Below are 24268 nucleotides of genomic sequence, written 5' to 3'. Positions count from 1 at the left end.
AATGTGTTCAAATTAATATTGAGGTCTTTAATCCATTTGGACTTGAGTTTTGGGCATGGTGATAGATATGGATCTACTTTCATTCTTCTACAGGTTGACATCCAGTTATGCCAGCACCATTTGTTGAAGATGCCCTCTTTCTTCCATTGTGTACTTTTGGCTCCTTTATCAAAAATCAGGTGTTTGTAGGTTTGTGGTTTAAGATCCGGGTCTTCTATACGATTCCATTGGTCAACTTCTCTGTTTTTATGCCAATACCAAGCTGTTTTCAATACCGTAGCTTTGTAATAGAGTTTGAAGTCAGGGATGGTAATGCCTCCAGAAGAACCTTTATTGTATAAGATTTTTTTGGCTATCCTGGGTTTCTTGTTTTTCCATATAAAGTTGATTATTGTCCTCTCAATCTCTGTGAAGAATTTTAATGGGACCTTGATTGGGATTGCATTGAATCTATAGATTGCTTTTGGTAGAATTGCCATTTTTACTATGTTGATCCTCCCAATCCACGAGCAGGGGAGATCCTTCCATTTTCTGGTATCCTCTTCAATTTCTTTCTTCAAAGACTTAAAGTTCTTGTCAAATAAATCCTTCACTTCCTTGGTTAGAGATACTCCCAGATATCTTATGCTATTTGTGGCTATTGTGAAAGGTGATACTTCTCTGATTTCCCTCTCTGCTTCCTTATCCTTTGTGTATAGGAGGGCGACTGATTTTTTTGGAGTTGATCTTGTAACCTGCCACATTACTGAAGGAGTTTATCAGCTGTAGGAGTTCTTTGGTGGAGTTTTTGGGGTCGCTTATGTATACTATCATATCATCTGCAAATAATGAAAGTTTAACTACTTCCTTTCCAAATTGAATCCCCTTGATTCCCTTATGTTGTCTTATTGCTATTGCTAGAACTTCAAGCACTATATTGAAGAGATAAGGAGAGAGTGGACAGCCTTGTCGTGTTCCTGAATTTAGTGGGATAGCCTTGAGTTTCTCTCCGTTTAATTTGATGTTAGCTGTCGGCTTGCTGTAAATAGCTTTTATTATATTTAGGAATGACCCTTGTATCCCTAATCTCTCCAAGACCTTTATCATAAAAGGGTGCTGAATTTTGTCAAATGCTTTTTCAGCATCTAATGAGATGACCATATGGTTTTTTTCCTTCAGTTTATTTATATGATGGATTACATTGATAGATTTTCGTATGTTGAACCAGCCCTGCATCTCTGGGATGAAGCCTACTTGATCGTAATGGATAATTTTTCTAATGTGTTCTTGGATTCGGTTTGCCAGTATTTTATTGAGAATTTTTGCGTCAATGTTCATGAGTGAGATTGGCCTGTAATTCTCTTTCTTGGTTGAGTCTTTGTGTGGTTTAGGTATCAGGGTAACTGTAGCTTCATAGAAGGAATTTGGCAGTGACTCTTGTGTTTCTATATTATGAAATACCTTAAGGAGTATAGGTATTAGGTCTTCTTGGAAGTTCTGGTAGAATTCTGCATTGAAACCATCTGGTCCTGGGCTCTTTTTGGTAGGGAGGTTTCTGATAACAGTTTCTAATTCTTCGTGACTAACAGGACGATTTAGAGCAATTACCTGGTCCTGGTTTAACTTTGGTATATGGTATTTATCTAAAAAACTGTCCATTTCTTTTACATTTTCCAATTTTGTGGCATACAGGCTTTTGTAGTAAGATCTAATGATTCTCTGAATTTCCTCTGTGTCTGTGGTTATGTCCCCCTTTTCATTTCTGATCTTAATAATTTGCGTGTTCTCCCTCTGCCATTTGATTAGTTTGGCTAATGGTTTGTCAATCTTGTTGATTTTCTCCAAGAAAATCAACTTCTTGTTTCATTGATTCTTTGGATTGTTTTCTGTGTTTCTATTTTGTTGATTTCTGCCCTCAGTTTGTTTATTTCCAGTCTTCTACTTCTCCTAGGTGAGTCTGCTTCTTTTTTTTTCCAGAGCTTTCAGGTGTGCTGTTAAGTCACCAATGAGTGCTTTCTCCATTTTCTTTAAGTGGGCACTTAGTGCTATGAACTTTCCTATTAGCACTGCTTTCATTGTGTCCCATAGGTTTGAGTATGTTGTGTCTTTGTTTTCATTAAATTGAAGGAAGACTTTAATTTCTTTCTTTATTTCTTCCTTGACCCAGGTGTGGGTCAGTAGTTGACTGTTCAGTTTCCATGAGTTTGTGGGCTTTCTGGGGGTAGCATTGTTGTTGAATTCTAATTTTAATCCATGGTGATCCGATAAGACACAGGTGGTTACTAATATTTTTTTGTAACTGTGGAAGTTTGCTTTGTTACCAAGTATATTGTCTATTTTCGAAAAGGTTCCATGAGCCGCAGAGAAGAAGGTATATTCTTTCCTATTTGGGTGGAATGTTCTATAGATGTCTGTTAAGTCCATTTGGTTCATTACCTCCATTAAGTCTTTCAATTCTCTGTTAGGTTTCTGTCTGATTGACCTGTCCATTGGTGAGAGAGGAGTGTTGAAGTCTCCAACTATTAGTGTGTGTGGTTTGATGGCTGCCTTGAGTTCTAGAAGTGTTTCTTTTATATAAGTGGGAGCTTTTATATTAGGGGCATAGATATTCAGGATTGAGACTTCATTCTGATGGATTTTTCCTGTTATGAGTATAAAGTGTCCCTTTCCATCTCTTCTGATTGATTTTAGTTTGAAGTCAACTTTGTTGGAAATTAGTATGGCCACACCCGCTTGTTTCTTAGGGCCATTTGCTTGATAAACCTTTTCCCAACCCTTTACTCTGAGTAGGTGTCTGTCTTTGTGGTTGAGGTGTGTTTCTTGTAAACAGCAAAATGTTGGATTCTGTTTTCGTATCCAGTCTCTTAGCCTGTGCCTTTTTATAGGTGAATTGAATCCATTGATATTAAGTGATATTAATGACCAGTGGTTGTTAACTTCAGTCATTTTTAGTAGTAGAGTTTGTGTGTTTCCCTTCTTCTAGTTGTGCTGGTGAAAGGTCGCTAGATGCCTGAGTTATTGTGGGCGTTGTTGGACTCCTTGGTTTGTGATTTTCCTTCTATTACTTTCTGCAAGGCTGGATTTGTGGCTGCGTATTGTTTAAATCTGTTTTTGTCCTGGAATATCTTGTTTTCTCCATCGATGGTGAATGCAAGCTTTGCTGGGTATAGTAGTCTAGGCTTGCATCCATGTTCCCTTAGTGTCTGTAGCACATCTATCCAAGCTCTTCTGGTTTTCATGGTTTCCATTGAGAAATCAGGTGTAATTCTGATAGGCTTCCCTTTATATGTTACTTGACCTTTTCCCTTTGCAGCTCTTAATATCTGTTCTTTATTCTGTATGTTTTGTGTTTTGATTATTATATGGCGTGGGGATGCTTTCTTTTGATCCAGTCTATTTGGTGTTCTGTAGGCTTCTTGTACCTTCATAGGAACCTCCTTCTTTAGTTTGGGGAAGTTTTCTTCTATAATTTTGTTGAATATGTTTTCTGGGCCTTTGAGTTGTAATTCTTTTCCTTCTTCTACCCCAATTATTCTTAGGTTTGGTCTTTTCATGGTGTCCCAGATTTCCTGAATGTTTTGTGTTAAGAATTTGTTAGATTTGTTTAGTTCTTTAATCTGTGAGTTTATTTCCTCTATAGTATCTTCAGAGTCCGAGATTCTTTCTTCCATCTCTTGTATTCGGTTGGAAATACTTGTCTCTGAAGTTTCTGTTCGTTTACTCAGAGTTTCCATTTCCAGTCGTCCCTCAGATTGTGTTTTCTTCAATACCTCCATTTCATTTTTCAGGTCTTGTACTGTTTCCCTTACCTGTTTGATTGCTTTTTCTTGTTTTTCTTGTTTTTCTTGGGTATCTTTGAGAGATTTATTTATTTCATCTACCTTTTTGTTTGTCAACTCCATTTCTTTATGGCAGCTTTTTACCTCCTGTTTAAGGCCCTCTATTATTTTCATAAAGTACTGTTTAAGGTCGGATTCTTCTATATCTTCTGGGGTAGGGTGTTCAATTCTTGTTGTTTCGGGATGTCTGGATTGTGGTGATATCATGTTGCCTTTCATGTTGTTGGAGGAGCTCCTGCATTGGCGCCTGCCCATCTCTTCCTTCAAAAGGAGCCCGGAGGCGTTTGGTGTCCTAGACCAATCTTTGCTGTGACTGAAACTGGTTCGATCTCCCCTGGAGGCCAGAGTCTGATTCCTCTGGGTGGATGGCCTTAGAACAGGAGCAGGACACCAGTTCAGGTTGAACTGAACTGGTGGAATACCACACAGCGAACCTGGCAGCACAATCTGAAGGAGCCCGCACCCCTCCGCAGGAATCCTCAGACCTGCCTGGAGGCCAGAGTCTGACCCCTTTGGGTGGATGGCCTTAGAACAGGAGCAGGACACCTGAGAACACTAGGGAAAGCTTGGGAGACACAGGGACGGGAGAAACAGACACAAGCCTGCAGAGGGACGTGGGGGTAGGGGGTCTGTGCTCTCTTCCAGGGCAGGTTGCCCCAGGGTCCGCATTCACTCACCAGTTCAGATGGAATGTCAGTGCACAGGATCAGGGATTCCAGGCAGCCCAGGGTCGCAGCCCAGAAAAAAGGGCCAAGGTGGGGGCAGGGCGGGATGGAATACCACACTGCAAACCTGGCAGCACAATCTGAAGGAGCCCGCACCCCTCCGCAGGAATCCTCAGACCTGCCTGGAGGCCAGAGTCTGATCCCTTTGGGTGGATGGCCTTAGAACTAGAGCAGGACACCTGAGAACAACTAAGAAAATATCACTGGTGCTACTGTGTTGAGAGGTCAGCGAGGTGTGAAAGTGCATCTCCAGAAGTCGTCATCAGGACTGCAGTGTCACAAAGAATGATGGATCCTCTGGCAGACTGTCAGGTCCCCTTGCAGGCCAAGCAGCTCTCAGACAAAGGCCTACCCTGCCCCAGGCAGGCCAATGTAGGAGGGGACCTCCCACGGGCCTGGGTGCACTCAATTCCAGGTCCCCAGAGCCCAAACAGGCTGAGCTGTGGGATTTTGTGGCCCCAAAGACGGGAGGATGAGGCAGGGGGAGGGGGGGAGGATTCTGGGTGCAAGCTGGGAAGGGACAGGAAGAGAGAGGCAGTATCCGGGGAGAATAACCCCTGCAGGAAGAGCAGGAAGTGTGCTGGTGGCAGGGGTAGTTGTGGAGTGTCTGTGGTCCCTCTCCGGGCAGCTGCCGCGGTTCGGGCACTCACTCCTCACTCACCCCAAAGAATGATGGATCCTCTGGCAGACTGTCAGGTCCCCTTGCAGGCCAAGCAGCTCTCAGACAGAGGCCTACCTTGCTCCGGGCAGTCAAATGAAGGAGGGGACCTCCCACCGGCCTGGGTGCACTCAATTCTGGGTCCCCAGAGCCCAAACAGGCTGAGCTGTGGGATTTTGTGGCCCCAAAGACGGGAGGATGAGGCAGGGGGAGAGGGGGAGGATTCTGGGTGCAAGCTGGGAAGGGACAGGAAGAGAGAGGCAGTATCCGGGGAGAATAACCCCTGCAGGAAGAGCAGGAAGTGTGCTGGTGGCAGGGGTAGTTGTGGAGTGTCTGTGGTCCCTCTCCGGGCAGCTGCCGCGGTTCGGGCACTCACTCCTCACTCACCCCAAAGAATGATGGATCCTCTGGCAGACTGTCAGGTCCCCTTGCAGGCCAAGCTGCTCTCAGACAAAGGCCTACCTTGCCCCGGGCAGTCAAATGAAGGAGGGGACCTCCCACCGGCCTGGGTGCACTCAATTCCAGGTCCCCAGAGCCCAAACAGGCTGAGCTGTGGGATTTTGTGGCCCCAAAGATGGGAGGATGAGGCAGGGGGCTCTCGTAAGTTCTTATCCCAAGACTTGAGTGAGAGTCTCCCCTCTCCGGGGGTCTTTCAATATCAACATATCTCATTCTTCTATCTTGACAGCAATGACTGAGATTTTTACTTCCATCTCTTTCATGCTATTGAAAAAGACTTGCATCTGAAGTGTCTGTTCTTGTTCCTAAATTTTTCATTTTCAACTTTTCTTATTTTTGTTTTTTCTTTACTGATTCTATTTCCATCTGCAAGTCTTAAAGTGTTCTTTTCCTTCAATTCTAGTTTTTGTATTTTAATAGATTTCATTTAAGAATTTATACATTTCTTCTTTAATGATCTCTAACATATTACTAATGGCTATTCTCAAGTCCGTTTCTTTTACTTCAGTCAAATTACATTTCTCAGGACTTACTTTAATAGGATTAGTGGTGTTGGTTGACATATATTGTGCTGGCAGTTACTAATTGTGTTTTACACTCAGAAGTAGGCATCTGTGTTTAGGATGATTCTGTTTTTAGGTGTAGAGATCTGGTCTTGTGTTTGTTTGGTGGGTAGTTCGTTCCTTGGTTTCTGATTTCCTCTCTAGTTTAAGGAGAATGTGGTGGTTATGTGTGGCCTGGTAGTAATTAGGTTGACATCCTTGTAGGTGTGGATACTGCTTCTCTGTCCTATCTGCTTCTCTGTCCATCAAAGCCTATGGTTCCCAGTGAGTGCCTGTGAGTGCTGGAGGCTGAGACAAGGGAAGTGGTGGTGATCAAGGCGATAACAAAAAGATGGTCTGCTATCCCGGCTAGCGGGATATGACTGGGGGTCCCTGATAAACCTGGAGGAGAGGAATGGAAGGAACAAGAGACACGAGAAATGTCAGGAAGACAGGATTTCTGATCAAGCTGCCGATTTTATTATTCCTCAGAAGCTGTTATATAGCAAATGGGCAAGGGGAGGTGTATCAGTTTTGCTGGAACTTAGGCCTGGAGACATCCCTAGATAATAAGGAAATACTGAGGGTCTGTGATTGTTAACTAACAAAGGAAATGCTAATTGCTTCAAAAGCATGGGGCCTGCAGTTCTCACTAGGCTAATTTCTTGGTCCTCGCCTGCAAAGGTGAATATCTTATTTGTGAATTTAAGATGGCATAAACAAAATACAGATCTCAAAATATAGGTCTTTGCTTCCAGCAGTCTGAAGTGTAATGAAGGTAATAGAACTGGTGTAATATGGATATAACAGGTGTGTACAGCTGGGATGAGATATAGCAGGTGTAATGGACATGGTATAAGAGGTGTAATATGGATATAACAGGTGTGTATAGCTGAGATTATATATAACAAGTGTAATGAAGGTAACAGAACAGGTGTACTATGGATATAACAGGTGTGTATAGGTAGTAGAACAGGTGTGTTATGGATATAACAGGTGTGTATAGCTGTGATGAGATATAACAGGTGTAATAAAGGTAACAGAACAGGTGTACTATGGATATAACAGGTGTGTATAGCTGCGATGAGATATAACAGGTGTGATGAAGGTAACAGAACAGGTGAACTATGGATATGACAGGTGTATATAGCTGAAATGGGATATAACAGGTGTAATGGAGGTAATAGAACAGGTGTGTTATGGATGTCACAGGTGTGTAGAGCTGGGATTGAAAGTCCGCCCCCCCCATACTTGAAGGACTCCCATACCCACGTACTATGTTAAACTCTGCTGAAATTTAGCTTTCCCCCTCCCCCGTTCAGCCGATGCTAAAACTGGATATCTATGGGTTGCAGACTCACTGACTAGGCTAAGGAGAGGGAATACTCCACCCCCCAAGGCATTCTATCTAAACTGTCAACTTGCTGTAGGGTGTTTTATCTGGCTTAATGGTTTTTCGGGGAAATTCGAGAATATACATGGGGTCGTCCCCAGGGTGAGCTAAGCCTGCCAATTTGAGAGTCAATGAAAAGCTTGTTGCTAGGCAGCCTCTTATGTAACTCCTAAATCCCTATAAATACATGATGTGCCCTCAGCCAAGCATGCTCAGTAACATGGTTTAACTTGGTTGCTGTGGCATCCTCAGGTGCCTGTGTATCTAATAAACTGCCTTGTTCTTTTGCATCCAGTGGATTGGTTCTGGTTCTTGGGTGGAGGACTCCTCCATAGACACCTCTCTCCGAGGGTCTTTCGTTTTCGAGGTCCCCATCGAGATCTCTATCCAAGACCACCAATTCCCACTGGGAGGTAAGCTGGCCAGCATCATTGTCTTCACTGTCTTGTCTATCCTGTCCATTTGATTTGTTTGCGCAGCATCCAAAAAATCAACTATGTAGTTGTTCTGTATCTCTGGGCAGCTTGAGAAGAAGATGACGAGCTCAGCCATCTCCCTCGCCACTCTGGAAGACATTCCAGCTATCCGGGGAGCTCGATTGTTTGGAGCTCAGTACGTATCCGAAGGATATGTTGTTCTGCAGGAGGAAAAAGGGACCACCGTCTCTGCTTTCCCATCTGAATTTTTGCTTTCGGTTTTGTGCCGAAAACACGCAGTGCGTCTGTTTGCCAGCTGTCTAATTGTGCTGTCTGTTCTGTTTATCTGTTTAGTGTTATACTTTGAGAAAAACATGGGTCAAACTATAACCACCCCTTTGAGCCTAACTCTAGATCATTGGAATGAGGTGCAGGACCGAGCCAGCAACCAGTTGGTCAAAGTCAAAAAGAAGAAATATCAGATCTTCTACACCTCAGAATGGCCAACTTTTAATGTTGGCTGGCCTCGGGATGGGACCTTTAACATTGATGTTATTTTGCAGATCAAACAGCGGGTCTTTGACAAAGGACCCCACTGGCAACAGGACCATGTGGCTTACATCATATCCTGGGAAAGTCTGGCGTATGACCCGCCACCCTAGTGGCCCCTTTTGTCACTCCCAAACCTCCCCTGAAAACCATAACAAAGGCTTCAGACTCCCCTCAGAAGCCCTCAGCTCCTCCTCCTCCTTCTCCCATACCCATGCTTCCTACCCCAGCTCCCAAAGGCTCCAAATCCTCCTACCTTTACCCCGTCCTGGAGAAGGATTCCCCTAAGTCTGCTAAATCCAAACCTGTGCTTCCCCCATGATGATTCAGTTCTTATAGATTTGCTTCCTGAAGAACCCCTGCCCTATCAGCCTCCCCCGCTGGACCCTGTCGCGGGTCAGTCAAGCCTGGGAAATGAAGAACCAGAGGGACCTGACAGCACTGTCCCTATTCTGGGTTGAGGAAATGAGAGACCTTCAGATTCCCCAATTGCTGGAAGGCTCCGAGGAAGAAGGGAACCAGCTCCCTTGGAAGGGACCTCCAGAGCTTTCCCCTTGTGTCAGACGGGGGGACCAGGGAACCAGTTTCAATACTGGCCTTTTTCTGCCTCTAATCTATATAATTGGAAATCCCATAATCCTTCCTTTTCTAAAGATCCGGTATCTCTTACTTATTTAATTGAATCTATCCTAGTAACACATCCACTTGGGATGATTGTCAACAGCTCTTACAGGCCCTCCTGACCTCAGAAGAAAAACAGAGGGTGTTCCTGGAAGCAAGGAAAAATGTCCTGGGCGAAGATGGGAGACCCACCCAACTCCCCAATGAGATTGATGCTGCCTTTCCCTTAACCTGCCCTGAATGGGACTTTAATACTGCTGAAGGTAGGAGACACCTACGTCTTTACCGCCAGTTACTCATAGCGGGCCTGCATGGCACTGGACGCCGACCTACCAATTTGGCTCAGGTAAGACAGATTAACCAGGGACCCGAGGAAACTCCAACTGCTTTTCTGGAGTGCCTAAAAGAGGCCTTTCACATTTATACCCCCTTTGATCCAGAAAGCAATGAGCAGCAGGGTAATGTGTCAATGGCCTTTATTTGGCAGTCAGCTCCAGATATCAGAAATAAGTTGCAAAGACTGGAGAATTTGCAAGATGATACTTTGCAGGATTTATTGAAGGGGTCAGAAAAGATTTTTAACAAAAGAGAAACACCAGAAGAAAAGGAAGAAAGACTTAGAAAGTTACAGGAGGAAATGGAAGATAGACTTAAGAAGGAACTAGAAGAAAAAGAAAAGGAACGAGATTGTAAACGCAATAGATAGCTCAGCAAACTTGTGGCCACTGTAGTGCAGACCAACTCAGGCTCAGGGAGGCAGGATAGGAGGGGAGACAATAGAAGGCCACGGGTAGATTGAGACCAATGTGCCTATTGCAAAGACAAAGGACATTGGGTCAAAGATTGCCCTAAGAGACCCAGAGACCAAAAGAAGAGACCCGAAAAGCCTGCCCACCTGTTGGCTTTTGATGAAGATTAGGGGCTTCAGGGCCAGGAGTCCCCACCCCCTGAGCCCAGGATAACCCTACAAGTTGGGAAGCAACCTGTCACCTTTCTAGTAGACACAGGGGCTCAGCACTCAGTGCTTACCAACACTCAAGGACCTTTTTTTTTTTTTTGTAATACTTTTTGGCCAATATCTTTTTTTTGTTTGTTTTTAATTTTATTCTATATTTAAAAATTTCCATCTCCTTCCCTCCTCCTCCCCCTTCCCTCCCCTCCTTCTCCCCCTTCCCTCCCCTCCCCTCCACCCATACCTCCCCTCCCTCCCTCTCAAGGCCAAGGAGCCATCAGGGTTCCCCACTCTATGCTAAGACCAAGGTCCTCCCAACTCCCCCCAGGTCCAGGAAGGTGATCGACCAAGCTGAGAAGGCTCCCACAGAGCCCGTCCATGAAGAACAATCAGAGCCCAGAGCCATTGTCCTTTGCTTCTCATTCAGCCCCCGCTGTTGGCCACACTCAGAGAGACGGGTTTGGTCGCATGATCCATCAGTCCCATTGCAACTGGAGTTGGTGATCTCCCATTAGTTCTGTCCCACCGTTTCCATGAGTGAACGCACCCCTCTGGTTCCTGACTTTCTCCCTCATGTTCTCGCTCCTTCTGCTCCTCATCGGGACCTTGGGAGCTCAGTCCAGTGCTCCAATGTGGGGCTCAGTCACCTTCCCCATCTGTCGCCAGCTGGAGGTTCCCTCACGGTCCTGACTTTCTTTCTCACGATCTCTCTCCTTCTGCTCCTCATCAGGACCTTGGGAGCTCAGTCCGGTGCTCCAATGTGGGGCTCTGTCATTTTCTTCATCTATCGTCAGGTGGAGGTTCTATGGTGATATGCAAGAAATTCATCAGTATGGCTATAGGAACTGGCCTTTTCAGGCTCCCTCTCCTCAGCTGCCCAAGGAACTAACTGGGGGCATCTCCCTGGAAACCTGGGAACCCCTCTAGGGTCAAGTCTCTTGACAACCCTCAGGTAGCTCCTTAAATTAAGATATATGCTTCCCTGCTCTCATATCCACCCTTCCTATATCCCAAGCACCCCATTCCTCCGAGCTCCCCCCGCTCTCCCCTTCACACTTTTCTCTCCCCATCATCCCTTGGCCCAGTCTTGCCCAACCCTCAAGTTCCCAATTTTGCCTGGCGATCGTGTCTACTTCCAATATCCAGGAGGATTACTATATCTTTTTTTGGGAGTTCACCTTCTTATTTTCTTCTCAAGGATCCCAAATTTATAGGCTCGATGTCCTTTAATTATGGCTAGAAACCGAATATGAGTGAGTACATCCCATGTTCATCTTTATGGGCCTGGGTTACCTCACTCAGAATAGTGTTTTCTATTTCCATCCATTTGCCTGCAAAATTCAAGATGTCATTGTTTTTTACCGCTGAGTAGTATTCTAGCATGTATATATTCCACAGTTTCTTCATCCATTCTTCCACTGAAGGGCATCTAGGTTGTTTCCAGGATCTGGCTATTACAAATAATGCTGCTATGAACATAGATGAGCATATGCTTTTGTTGTATGATTGGGCATCTCTTGGGTAGATTCCCAATAGCGGAATTGCTGGGTCCTGGGGTAGGTTGATCCCGAATTTCCTGAGAAACCGCCACACTGCTTTCCAAAGTGGTTGCACAAGTGCGCATTCCCACCAGCAATGGATGAGTGTGCCCCTTACCCCACAACCTCTCCAGCAAAGGTTATTATTGGTGTTTTGGATTTTAGCCAATCTGACAGGTGTAAGATGATATCTCAAAGTTGTTTTGATTTGCATTTCCCTGATAGCTAGGGAGGTTGAGCATGACCTTAAGTGTCTTTTGGCCATTCGAACTTCCTCTGCTGAGAATTCTCTGTTCAGTTCAGCACCCCATTTTTTAATTGGGTTAATTGGCATTTTACCGTCTAGTCTCTTGAGTTCCCTATATATTTTAGAGATCAGACCTTTGTCAGTTGCAGGGTTGGTGAAGATCTTTTCCCAGTCAGTAGGCTGCCTTTGTGTCTTAGTGACAATGTCCTTTGCTTTACAGAAGCTGCTCAACTTCAGGAGGTCCCATTTATTCAATGTTGCCCTTAAAGTCTGTGCAGCTGGGGTTATGCATAGGAAACGGTTCCCTGTGCCCATTTGTTGTAGAGTACTTCCCACTTTCTCCTCTATCAAGCTCAATGTGTTCAAATTAATATTGAGGTCTTTAATCCATTTGGACTTGAGTTTTGTGCATGGTGATAGATATGGATCTACTTTCATTCTTCTACAGGTTGACATCCAGTTATGCCAGCACCATTTGTTGAAGATGCCCTCTTTCTTCCATTGTGTACTTTTGGCTCCTTTATCAAAAATCAGGTGTTCATAGGTTTGTGGTTTAAGATCCGGGTCTTCTATACGATTCCATTGGTCAACTTCTCTGTTTTTATGCCAATACCAAGCCGTTTTCAATACTGTAGCTTTGTAATAGAGTTTGAAGTCAGGGATGGTAATGCCTCCAGAAGAACCTTTATTGTATAAGATTTTTTTGGCTATCCTGGGTTTCTTGTTTTTCCATATAAAGTTGATTATTGTCCTCTCAATCTCTGTGAAGAATTTTAATGGGACCTTGATTGGGATTGCATTGAATCTATAGATTGCTTTTGGTAGAATTGCCATTTTTACTATGTTGATCCTCCCAATCCACGAGCAGGGGAGATCCTTCCATTTTCTGGTATCCTCTTCAATTTCTTTCTTCAAAGACTTAAAGTTCTTGTCAAATAAATCCTTCACTTCCTTGGTTAGAGATACTCCCAGATATCTTATGCTATTTGTGGCTATTGTGAAAGGTGATAGGTTTCCCTTTATATGTTACTTGACCTTTTTCCTTTGCAGCTCTTAATATCTGTTCTTTATTCTGTATGTTTTGTGTTTTGATTATTATATGGCGTGGGGATGCTTTCTTTTGATCCAGTCTATTTGGTGTTCTGTAGGCTTCTTGTACCTTCATAGGAACATCCTTCTTTAGGTTGGGGAAGTTTTCTTCTATAATTTTGTTGAATATGTTTTCTGGGCCTTTGAGTTGTAATTCTTCTCCTTCTTCTACCCCAATTATTCTTAGGTTTGGTCTTTTCATGGTGTCCCAGATTTCCTGAATGTTTTGTGTTAAGAATTTGTTAGATTTGTTTAGTTCTTTAATCTGTGAGTTTATTTCCTCTATAGTATCTTCAGAGTCCAAGATTCTTTCTTCCATCTCTTGTATTCGGTTGGAAATACTTGTCTCTGAAGTTTCTGTTTGTTTACTCAGAGTTTCCATTTCCAGTCGTCCCTCAGATTGTGTTTTCTTCAATACCTCCATTTCATTTATCAGGTCTTGTACTGTTTCCCTTACCTGTTTGATTGCTTTTTCTTGTTTTTCTTGTTTTTCTTGGGTATCTTTGAGGGATTTATTTATTTCGTCTACCTTTTTGTTTGTCATCTCCATTTCTTTATGGCAGTTTTTTACCTCCTGCTTAAGGTCCTCTATTATTTTCATAAAGTACTGTTTAATGTCGGTTTCTTCTATATCTTCTGGGGTAGGGTGTTCAATTCTTGTTGTTTCGGGATGTCTGGCTTGTGGTGATGTCATGTTGCCTTTCATGTTGTTGGAGGAGCTCCTGCATTGGCGCCTGCCCATCTCTTCCTTCAAAAGGAGCGTGGAGGTGTTTGGTGTCCAGTTCAGATGGAATGTCAGGGCACAGGATCAGGGATTCCAGGCAGCCCAGGGTCGCAGCCCAGACAAAAGGACCAAGGTGAGGGCAGGGCGGGATGGAATACCACACAGCGAACCTGGCAGCACAATCTGAAGGAGCCCGCACCCCTCCACAGGAATCCTCAGACCTGCCTGGAGTCCAGAGTCTAACCCCTTTGGGTGGATGGCCTTAGAACTGGAGCAGGACACCCCAAAGAATGATGGATCCTCCTGCAGACTCTCAGGTCCCCTTGCAGGCCAAGCAGCTCTCAGACAAAGGCCTACCTTGCCCTGGGCAGTCAAATGAAGGAGGGGACCTCCCACCGGCCTGGGTGCACTCAATTCCAGGTCCCCAGAGCCCAAACAGGCTGAGCTGTGGGATTTTGTGGCCCCAAAGACGGGAGGATGAGCGGGAAATTCTATTTTTTAGAAGAATAAATTCATATAAAGTAGCTTGAGTAATGAGTTTCTTTAAAATCATAGGAAAACAAGTCTCACTGCACTGCTAGAAACTGTCTTTGCTAAACTAAAATTGTGTATTTCATTATTTCTAGGTCATGTGCTATTGTCTGAGGTTTCTGTCCTGCCCAGTTCTTGAAGTTGTTAAGTCCCAAAGAAATCACACAGAGTTCTACATTAGTTATAAACTGATTGGCCTATTAACTCAGACTTCTTATTAACTATTATAACTTATATTAGCCCATTATTTTGTCTATTTTAGCCATGTGGCTTGGTACCTTATTTGGCAATGCAGTCACATTTTGCTCCTTCTGTGTCTAGGTCACAGTTATGGAATAAGCTTCCCTCTTCCCAGAATTTTTGGTGCCCAGCCTCTACTTCCTGCCTGGTCATCCTGCCTATACTTCCTCTCTGGCTACTGGCCAATCAGCATTTATTTAAAATATAAGTGACAGGGTACAGACCATTGTCCCACAGCACTTCCACCCTTAAAAAACAAACAAATAAGAACTCTGAATCTAATATCCTGTGTTAAGCTTTTCTTCTGATCATTATCCATAACAACTTTTAACCAACATTCTAAACAAAGGAAAATATCCATAGTCTGCTTTTTGGGAATGTGAGCATAGTTTTCCAGGCTACTTCCTGCTGGTTGGTGGGGGGGCACTGATAATCTTATGAGGATCTAAATTTAGAATTATAATCATATCATGACAGAAGTAAGTATACTGTGAGGCTTGATCATCTCAGGCAGCAGTCTTGAATCTGTTCTGGATGTAGAACTCAGACATCTGGGCCATCCACTCCTATCAGAGATTTCTTATCCAGGAATTAATCCACAGTCTCTCATTTTCTGTGGAAACAAAAACAAAACCTCTCCTCCAAAGTAACATATCTTTTGATTTAAATTTTGAAGTTAAAGCATTTATAAAATACTTATGTTTTATTAATCCAGCAACATTTATATTTAAATATCTTTTAGCAGCTGTTGCTCCTTCCTCAGCATTCAAACAATTCAAAGAGAACATAATAACATAGAGTATCCAAACTCTCTGTGTATTTTTCATCTTTATGTGACTTTATTTAAACTCTATTTCTTTTCTTTTTTTAATTTTTGGGTTTTTGAGACAGAGTTTCTCTGTGTATATTTGTCCTGGAATTCATTCTGTAGACCTCATAATGAATTATGATAGATATTTAGAAAAAAACCATAAGATATCTAAGAGGCTATTTTAAAGAGTAGAACTACATTCACTACTGTTTTAAATATTTGTATAGAAAAAGAATTTCAGGCGCCCTCTCCTCATCAGCTGCTCAAGAAACAAGCTGGGGACATCTCCTTGAACACCTGGGAACCCCTCTAGAGTCCGGTCTCTTGCCAAGCCTCAAATGGCTCCCTTAATTAAGAAATATACTTCCCTGCTCCCATATCCACTCCTCCTCCTGATGAATATCTTGTATACCATCATAGAACCTTCATCTGGCAATGGATGGAGCACTCGACTGAGTTCCCAAGGTCCAAATGAGGAGCAGAAGGAGAGAGAACATGAGCAAGGAAGTCAGGGCTGCGAGGGGTGCACCCACCCACTGTGATGGTGGGGCCAATCTAATGGGAACTCACCAAGGCCAGCTGGACTGGGTCTGATGGAGCATGTGATCAAACTGGACTCTCTGAACGTGGCTGACAAGGAGGGATGACTGAGAAACCAAGGACAATGGTACTGGGTTTTGATTCTACTGAATGTACTGGCTTTGTGGGAGCCTAGTCTGTTTGGATGCTCACCTTCTTAGACCTGGGATGGAGCGGGAGGACCTTGGACTTCCCACAGGGCAGGGAACCCTGATTTCTCTTTGGACTGGAGGGGGAGGGCGATTGGAGGGAGGAAGAGGGAAATTACAGGCAGAGAGGAGGTTGAAATTTTTAATAAAAAATAAATAAAATAAAAAAGAAGATAGAGTATCTCTCCTGGAAAGCAATCTGCATGCTAGCCAAATAATGTCCAAGGAATAGATGTTATCTTTAAAGGAAAAACTTCATACCTTGGAATCACATGTGCAGAATGAGAACCAGAGGCTAGGTGCCTCAGTGAAATCACTAGAATTATATATAGGCCAAGATATTCAGGCTTTATAAAAGGTAGTAATAAAATATTTGAAACAATTGAGGTAATTATTAGAGCTGATGAGCAGGGAAAGAAGGTACAAGGAGAGGATTTAACATTGCTAGTACCTGTCAGAGATGACTTACCCAGGGTTTAGCTTCCTACACTATAATCAACTCTGAAAAAGCATAAAGTCCTAAATGCCCAAAAGGATCCAAAGAATGTAGATGGATACCTATAGGAATGAATTATCTAAAAGAAATTAAGCAAGCAGTAGTATCTTATGGCTTGCATTCAGCATTTGATAGGAAGATGGTAAACACATGGGTTTCTAGCAATAAGGTTAGCCCATATAATTGGCTTTAATTAGTTTCAGCAGTCCTGGAAGAGAGGCCACAACTACTGTGGCAATGCTATTGGTGAGAAGAGACAAAAATTTTAGAACAACAGGGAAAAGCAAAAGGATTGGAGGCTTCCCAAGATCAAATTCTTGGTGAGGGCACTAATGCTGACTCACAGGCCCAAGTTTCTTTTTGCATTCTATTTTGGCATTTTCAAAAACCAGAGATTCAATAAGTACTTGTCTAATTTCCAGGTCTGTTACTCCTATTTGTACATCCTTAGTTAATCTTTGTAAAAAGTTACTAAAAGGACCTCTATGGCCATGTTTAACCCTGGTATATTAATTCAATTTGATTTCCTAGTTCTTGAATTCTGTCCCATGCATTTGAGGCTGCTGTGTGGCATAGGGACAATATTTGCTCATAATAAAGAGCTTGAGCCTGTGGGTCAGCATACTTGCTTAAAGGTGAGACTGTCCTTCAGGGTTCTTGTTTCATGAAGGAGTCTGCAAGACATTCTGCAGGACACAGAAGAAAGTAACTGACAGACTGACAATACAGGTGGAACTGTCTTAGAAATTTCCTGCTTTGTGGAACAGTCTGCCAGATACTATGGGCATGTAGGCTGAAGATTGGATGCCGCAACAGTACAGAAGAACTTTGGGTGACTGTCCAGGCAGCAAGATGTCTCTGACAATTCTAGAGTTTTGAAAGTTGCTTACAATGCTCTTCCTCTTAACTTAGATAATATTTCATGCTTCTGGGGTCTTTGATGGAGTTGAAGAAGAGATAGTTATAATTATAGTTTTCCTTAGTTATGGTAAAAGATAAAGTAGATATAAATATTGTAACTATAATTCTTGCTTGATAACTGTCTTGTTATATGTAATTTTACTATGTTAAAGTTAAAACCTTCCTTTTATCTAAACAGAAAAGGGGAAATGGTGTGCAAGGTCCTTTTGTATATTGCTTTTATTGATTAATGAGTAAAAAAATCTGTTTTGGCCTGTGATAGGACAGAATAGAGCTAGGTGAGGAAAACTAAGCTGAATGCTAGGAGAAAGAAGCTGGGTCAGGGAGAAGTTATGGAGCCACCACAGACAGATGTGCTGGAAACTTGCCAGTAGGCCACAGCCATGTGGTGATACACAGATTAAAAAAATGGGTTAACTAAAGATATAAGAGCTAGCTAGAAATATACTTATGCAATTGGCCAAGCAGTGATTTAAATAATATAGTTTTTGTATGAATTCTTCAGGTCTTAGTGGCTGAGAACGAATGAGCAGCCTCCCCCAACACTTTTTCTTTGCAGGGCAGACATGACCGTCGTTTATCCTGCAAGGACCGGGTAGGACCAGGTACAGGAACAGGTTCAGTCACCTCACAGGAAACACAACCTCAATATTTGTACTGTTGGATGGTTTTCTGTGTTGTCAGGGGTAACCCCGCTGGCAGGGTCAGCTATTCAGGGTCCTCTGAAGGGGTGCTATCTGAAAGAAACATGGGGGGAGAAAAGAACAAGACCAAGCTGGGTGCATTTGTCAAGGTCTCAGTTTATTGAAGCAGGCTTCTGTCTTAAGTAGTTTTTCGGCTGCACTTGGGCAGAGAGGGAGGGGGTAAACTTGGGTAGAGGTACTCAGCAGCTTCGGCAGCTTTGCAAGGTCAGTGGTTAGAACGTTAGCGATAAGCTACAGACAAGGGGGGCACTCTATGGTGCTTTTCAGACTTTGAGTCTCTAAGATTAGCACTCAATGTTTTAATTAACTTTGAGTTATGTCTCACAGTTAAACTTCAAGGCCATGTGAAAAAGGAGAGGCCTGAAATGTCACGTTTTTACTTCAAGGCCCTGAGAAAGAAGAGGCCTGATATGTCCCCTAACAGTCAGGCAGCCCTGTCCAAATAAAATAGTTTTCTACTCAAATTTCTAGCCAATTGTCTTCAGTCTGTTTTGAATTGTGGTTTTCAACTCTACAATGCCCTGTCCCACCTGTTTCCTGTTTCCACAAATAGTTAATTCTGAGGTTTGCAGTCAGCAGCCCCTAATGGTAGGATTTTCTTACTTGAGAGTGAAAATTCAGATAGTAAGACTTTAAAATTCTAAATTCTAGTTCTTTGTATATATATATATATATGTGTGTGTGTGTGTGTGTGTGTGTGTGTGTGTGTGTGTGTGTAGACAAAAAAAGAAAGTACATATAGCTTACTATTTTCCATCTTGGTAATCCAATTTCATATCAGCATGCTGTCTAAAAAGTTTGTAGCCTTTTGAAAAGTGTGCCTGTTTTTAATCTTATCTCAGAATGACATTCCTACTGTTGTTCTCTGTTGGTGTCTTGTATTGGCTGTTGCACTTGTTTGGAGGTTAAGGAACCTTTGGTCCCTGGAGTACTCCTAGAGGAAGTACTTCAGTAGGAGTGGGCATTGAGGGTTTTCAACCTTGCTACACTTGCAGTTTGCTCTCTCTGCTTCCCATTTGCCAGTATATATGCACTTAACAACGACTAATGTAAAAAGAGTCCAGGAATTTGAAAGAGATCAAGTTGTGTGAACATGAGTGTTTGGAGGGAAAGAAGGGAAGGGAGAAATAGCATAATAATACTACAATACCATAAAATAAAAGAAGTATTTTAAAAAGGGTGATCACACGTCACAAAACAAACAAGCAAAATCAAAATAATTTGATCTCTCAGCTTGTTACTATGATTGCCTGTGACCATACTTTTCCCACCATTAGGGACTCTGCCTCTGGAACCCAAATCCAAACAGACAATCCTTTCTAGAATCTGCTGTTTATTTGGGTGTTTTACCATAGCAATGAGCAGTAAGAATTACACTATTCCAGTCCCCAGGGCCGCAAGACCTGGCTTGAAGTTGATGGTATCTATGTTGGCTGCTGTACTTTAAAGATCAACATGTGATATCTTTATGCTTGAATGTGCCCAAGAATGATCAACATACTTCGGACTACACAAATGCCAACCTTACTGGATAAGGTAACACTGGCAATAATCCTAGCAAATGCCAGAGGCAGCAGCACTTCCTAGAGGTTATTTTGTAATATATGGTGATGTCAAGGAGCCCTACTCTGAGGACTTCCATGGATCATGTGAACCTGCTAGCAGTCTGTTGCACAAATTCTCACCTACTCATTCTTTCCTTCTCAGACCTTGGGCAGGCACCACAGTGGATCCAATATCCATTACCATGATGAGGAGAAAGATGAAGGGAGAAAGATGGGCCCATTCCTGTGGTTGGGTCACCACTCTGTTTCAAGCTATTTTGATCCCAGTATGGCTACCAAGTACTCCTTCCTCCACCACCTGATATGGTCTTGTGGTCTATGATTTGAATCAATCTAGGATGAACTGTGATCAGGTTTCAATGTCTTCCAAATTGAAATCAATTTGGAGAAAGTAAAGTTTATGAAAAAAGAAACCCGAGAATATCATGGTGGAGACAGATGGAGACTACATTGTATGGAGCCTTTACTCACCTCAGCAACAAGGTTATTTTTAGGAAAATGAATGTCTGTGTCTTTTGACAGCCAGCCACTATGCCCAGGTTGTCATATGAGGTAGAATATAGTTTTGCAGTTACAAAGACTTCAGTGAGTTATGAACCAATGAATTCAACAACCTGGAAGAGGCAGCCGAGAACTGAACTGCATCCAGACCTCCAGTACCACACTGTTTTTGTTCAATGTTCCACAGAAGGGACTAAATAGAACATTTTTAAATCTGTCATGAATTGAGTGTGAGCTGGGCAGTTCTCAGGGAAAACTGAGTGCAGAGCCTCCGCACTACAGGAGTGGTATCCCAAGAGTGATTTGTAGGATCTTAGACATTCTGAAATGTTTCAGATAAAAAATACAAAGGGAGATAATTGGCTTTCACCCATCTCCAATCCAATCCCAAAATGCCATCCTTAAATAATTTACTTATGTCAGACACTAAATGAACACTGTCAGTATATGCAACAGTAAGGTTTCTGCATTCTTTTTTTCATGCTAGAGTAGCAAAATTCTTCCTGTTGTCAATACTTTACAGAACCAGCTCCAGACAAAGCATGTAATATGTATAAGAGATTTCCATGTTGAAGATGTAAAGCCTTGGGGGAGTGACTGGGAAGAGGAGAAGAAGTTTTGAGGAAGTCATTGGCACTCCCATGAAGAAAGTCTCTGCCTACAGGAGAAATCTTTACCCACTCTGCATTAAAACAAACAGAAAGAGACCATTATGGAGTTCTAAAAGTCTGAGTGGTAGGAAGAAAGTAATTGATCAAGAAATTATCAAGACTGACTTTCATTATTTAAAATTTATTGTTCATGTGACTTGCTTTCCTGTTCATACTGTCCATGCACTGTTGATATATAGATGTGTCAATTAAAGTGTTAGAAAAATAAACACAGGCCTTGTTGCAGAGGAGGCCAGACTCCTCCAGTGGCATGCAGTGCCACACTTCTATATGGTAGGTGTCTTTGTTTGAATGGAAATGGCCCCCATAGACTCATAGAGAATGGCATCTTTGGAAGTGTGACCTTGTTGGAGTAGGCGTGGCCTTGTTAGAGGAACTGTGTCACTGAGGGTTGGGCTTTGAGGTTTCAGAAGCTCAAAGCCAGGCTAAGTGACTCAGTGCCTCTTCCAGCTTCCTGTGAATCCAGATATAGAAATCTCTGCTATATCTCCAGCACTATGTCAGCCTGCATGTTACTATGCTTCCCACAATATTGGTAATGGACTAAACCTCTGAACTGCCAGCCCCAATTAAACATTTTTTTTTCTGTATAAGAGTTACCATGGTCGTGGTGTCTCATTGCAGTAATAAAACCCTAACTAAGACAGTAGGCATTTTTTCTTGGAATAACGTATTATAGCTCCAGGACAATCCTCATAAAATTAGATGGGTTTCCTTTGAGAGGCTTCCATGTTGGTAAGATCCAGCTTTGAACTGAGGGCAAAGTTGTATGATTATGAGCAAACAGAGATAAAGCTTCTGATTCAAGTCCTTTGTTGGGTAGGAATATGGGCTGGACTGTGGGGAAGGAAGATCTCTCTTTGTAGGTACTGGGCTTTTCTCTCTAAAATGGAGGAACTTCAGTTAAGGACAACAGCCATGTAGGAAATCTTCTGAGATTCATGTGTGTTCTCTCAGCTTCATGCCCTTTCTCCCAGATAAACTCCTTCTGCCTGATGTTCCATGGGGACTCTGGGAATCCTGAGTGAATTCTTCCTGTGGCCTATACAGGAAGGCCTTGTAAAATAGTGAAAGTGATGTTTTAGTGTTTCTCAGATTCTAGAACATGAGAAATAAATTTCTGCAGCTTGTAATGCATCCGGTAGGGTACATTGTGTCATAGCAGTTTAAATGGCTACTTCAGAAGCTCTGCCTATTTTAACCTGAGTAAAGAGAGAAAATAGGCTTATTTGTTATGCTGAAAAGAGAAGAGTAGGCATAGCAACAGCAGATGAAGTGTGTGCCAGTAACAGTATATTTTGACATCATCAGAACAAAAAGATTAATTTCTCAGAAGATTCTCCTAAATGACCAAAAGAGTGAACATGCCTAGACAAACCCTTCTGCCTGATAACAATATTTATATTCACTATGGTATTGGTTCCTTATTAGTTTTTCCTTTGAAATTTCAGCCTTTGAAAATAGAGAAATGCTGTTAATATTGGTGCTACAGAGCTTGAATGCAGGGATGCACACACAAGGATCTCATTCCATACACCTGGGATAATAAGACCTTTAAAGAAAGCTGGAAAATAGGGTTGTGAAGTAGACAGGAGGAAGACATTTGTGAGATTATAAACTGTACATAAAAATGGAATACTCTTGCCAGGTGTGGGAGCACATGCCTTTAACCCCAGGCAAAGACAAACTATGAGTTTGAGGCTAATCCGGTCTACATGGTGATTTTCAGGCCAGCCCGAGATACAAAGAAATAACAAGACCCTGTCACAAACAAACAATACTGGGAACTCCCTAAAGTGCTTTGACTCCAGGCAAAGGCAGCACCTAGGTGCTCTCTGTCTCTAGTGTGGACTGACCAGTTTTATTAACTTCAGGTGCCCCCAACACCTACCCTCTCTCCGGATCCATAAGGCACATGAACATCACCACATTCAGTCTTCCTTGACTTCAGGCATTGGGTAATTGGTACATGGAGGCAACATTTGAATGGGATTACTCTCCCATTCAAATGAGTATCTCACCACAGTTCTGAACCTAAGGGGGATTGAGTCAGCCATGGCCTGTTTTTCACCTGTCCCCATGTTTTTCTGGCAAGTGTCAGGTACAGGCCTCACATGTTTAATGCCAGTCTCTTCTGCCCAAGGTACCTTGCTTTCTCACCATGACTATATCTGTTTCCAGGTTCCATAGCATAGTCTGTACTTAATCAATTGCCTACCCTCACTACCTCTGGAGGACCAGTCAAACTCATCTGTACCCTGAGTAGTGATTTTATTGTGGCTGGCTACTACATATTCTGGTACCAGTAGAAATTTGGGAGTTTTCCTCAGTTTCTTCTAAAATACTACTCAGACTCAGATACATTCCGAGGCTTTGGGGTTACCATCCAATTCTCTGGATTCAAAGATGCCTTAAGCAATGCAAGGCTTTTATTCATTTCTGGAATTCAGTCTGAGAATGAAGCTGACTATTACTGTTAAACTATATCATGGCAACTATGACACTTACACAGTGCACCAAACCAAGGGAGAAGTGAAATCTAAAACTTTGCATTTGATTTCCTGTCCCTGCTACAGTCTCTGGACTAAGTCTAAATTAGGAGACAGTTTATCATCACATAGAGCAGACATGATGCCTTGGTAGTTATAAATACAGGAAAATCTACTACTCCTTATTTGCAATGCTAGTTTGATGCATTCTTAATACACTTTCAATGTGGACATTTCCACGTGAACATACATCAGTTTCAGGATTTATTTTCCCTCCAGGAAAATGATAGGTGAGGGCAGTTTGTCTCAGTGTGTAGGCATGACTCCGAGTCATCTGGGATCTTATATTATCTTGCTATTTTGTCCATAGTGTGTCCTGATCATCACCACTGACCATTCCCAAGAGTGACCTAAATTTTCTTGTGTCTGCTATTTCCAATGTGTTAGTGGGGCGTATCTTTTGTTAAGGAGGCTCAGAAGAAGGAAGTTTCTAGTATGAAGCCATCCCCTAACTGATGCAGGTGGCAACCACCACCCCTGGCCTGTGCCCTAGGAAGCTCTCCAGGTCTTGCCAAGACTTCGTTAGGACTGAGGACAGGAGATCTTAATAAAGATGTCAAATGAAGATCCATGACACAAGAATTTGAAATGAAGACCAAAAGTATTTAGACAGTTAATCCCAATCAACTTGTGACTTTTAGCAAGTCCACAGTGTAGGAAGCCTGTACTTCACTGCCTGCCTTTTCATAGATGCAACTGTCCTTCACTGCACGTTATAGAGTGTAAGCCTGAAGAACCTGCTTCCTGAGTGGTGGTGTTAGTTTTGCTGCCTATATGTATGGATACCACATATATAGGTACTAGAATTCAAAAACACTCC

At 42.6% G+C, this 24268-nt stretch overlaps 1 pseudogene; it reads left to right on the top strand.

Moving 5' to 3' along the window:
- Positions 1-8385: 8385 nt before the first annotated feature.
- On the top strand, positions 8386-24012 carry LOC119824309 (annotated as a pseudogene).
- The last annotated feature ends 256 nt before the right edge of the window (positions 24013-24268 follow it).

Source organism: Arvicola amphibius, chromosome 10, assembly GCF_903992535.2.
Source record: "Arvicola amphibius chromosome 10, mArvAmp1.2, whole genome shotgun sequence".
Taxonomy (NCBI): domain Eukaryota; kingdom Metazoa; phylum Chordata; class Mammalia; order Rodentia; family Cricetidae; genus Arvicola; species Arvicola amphibius.
The sequence above is the reverse complement of the archived record's forward strand: the minus strand, read 5'-3'. Positions and strand labels throughout refer to the sequence as shown.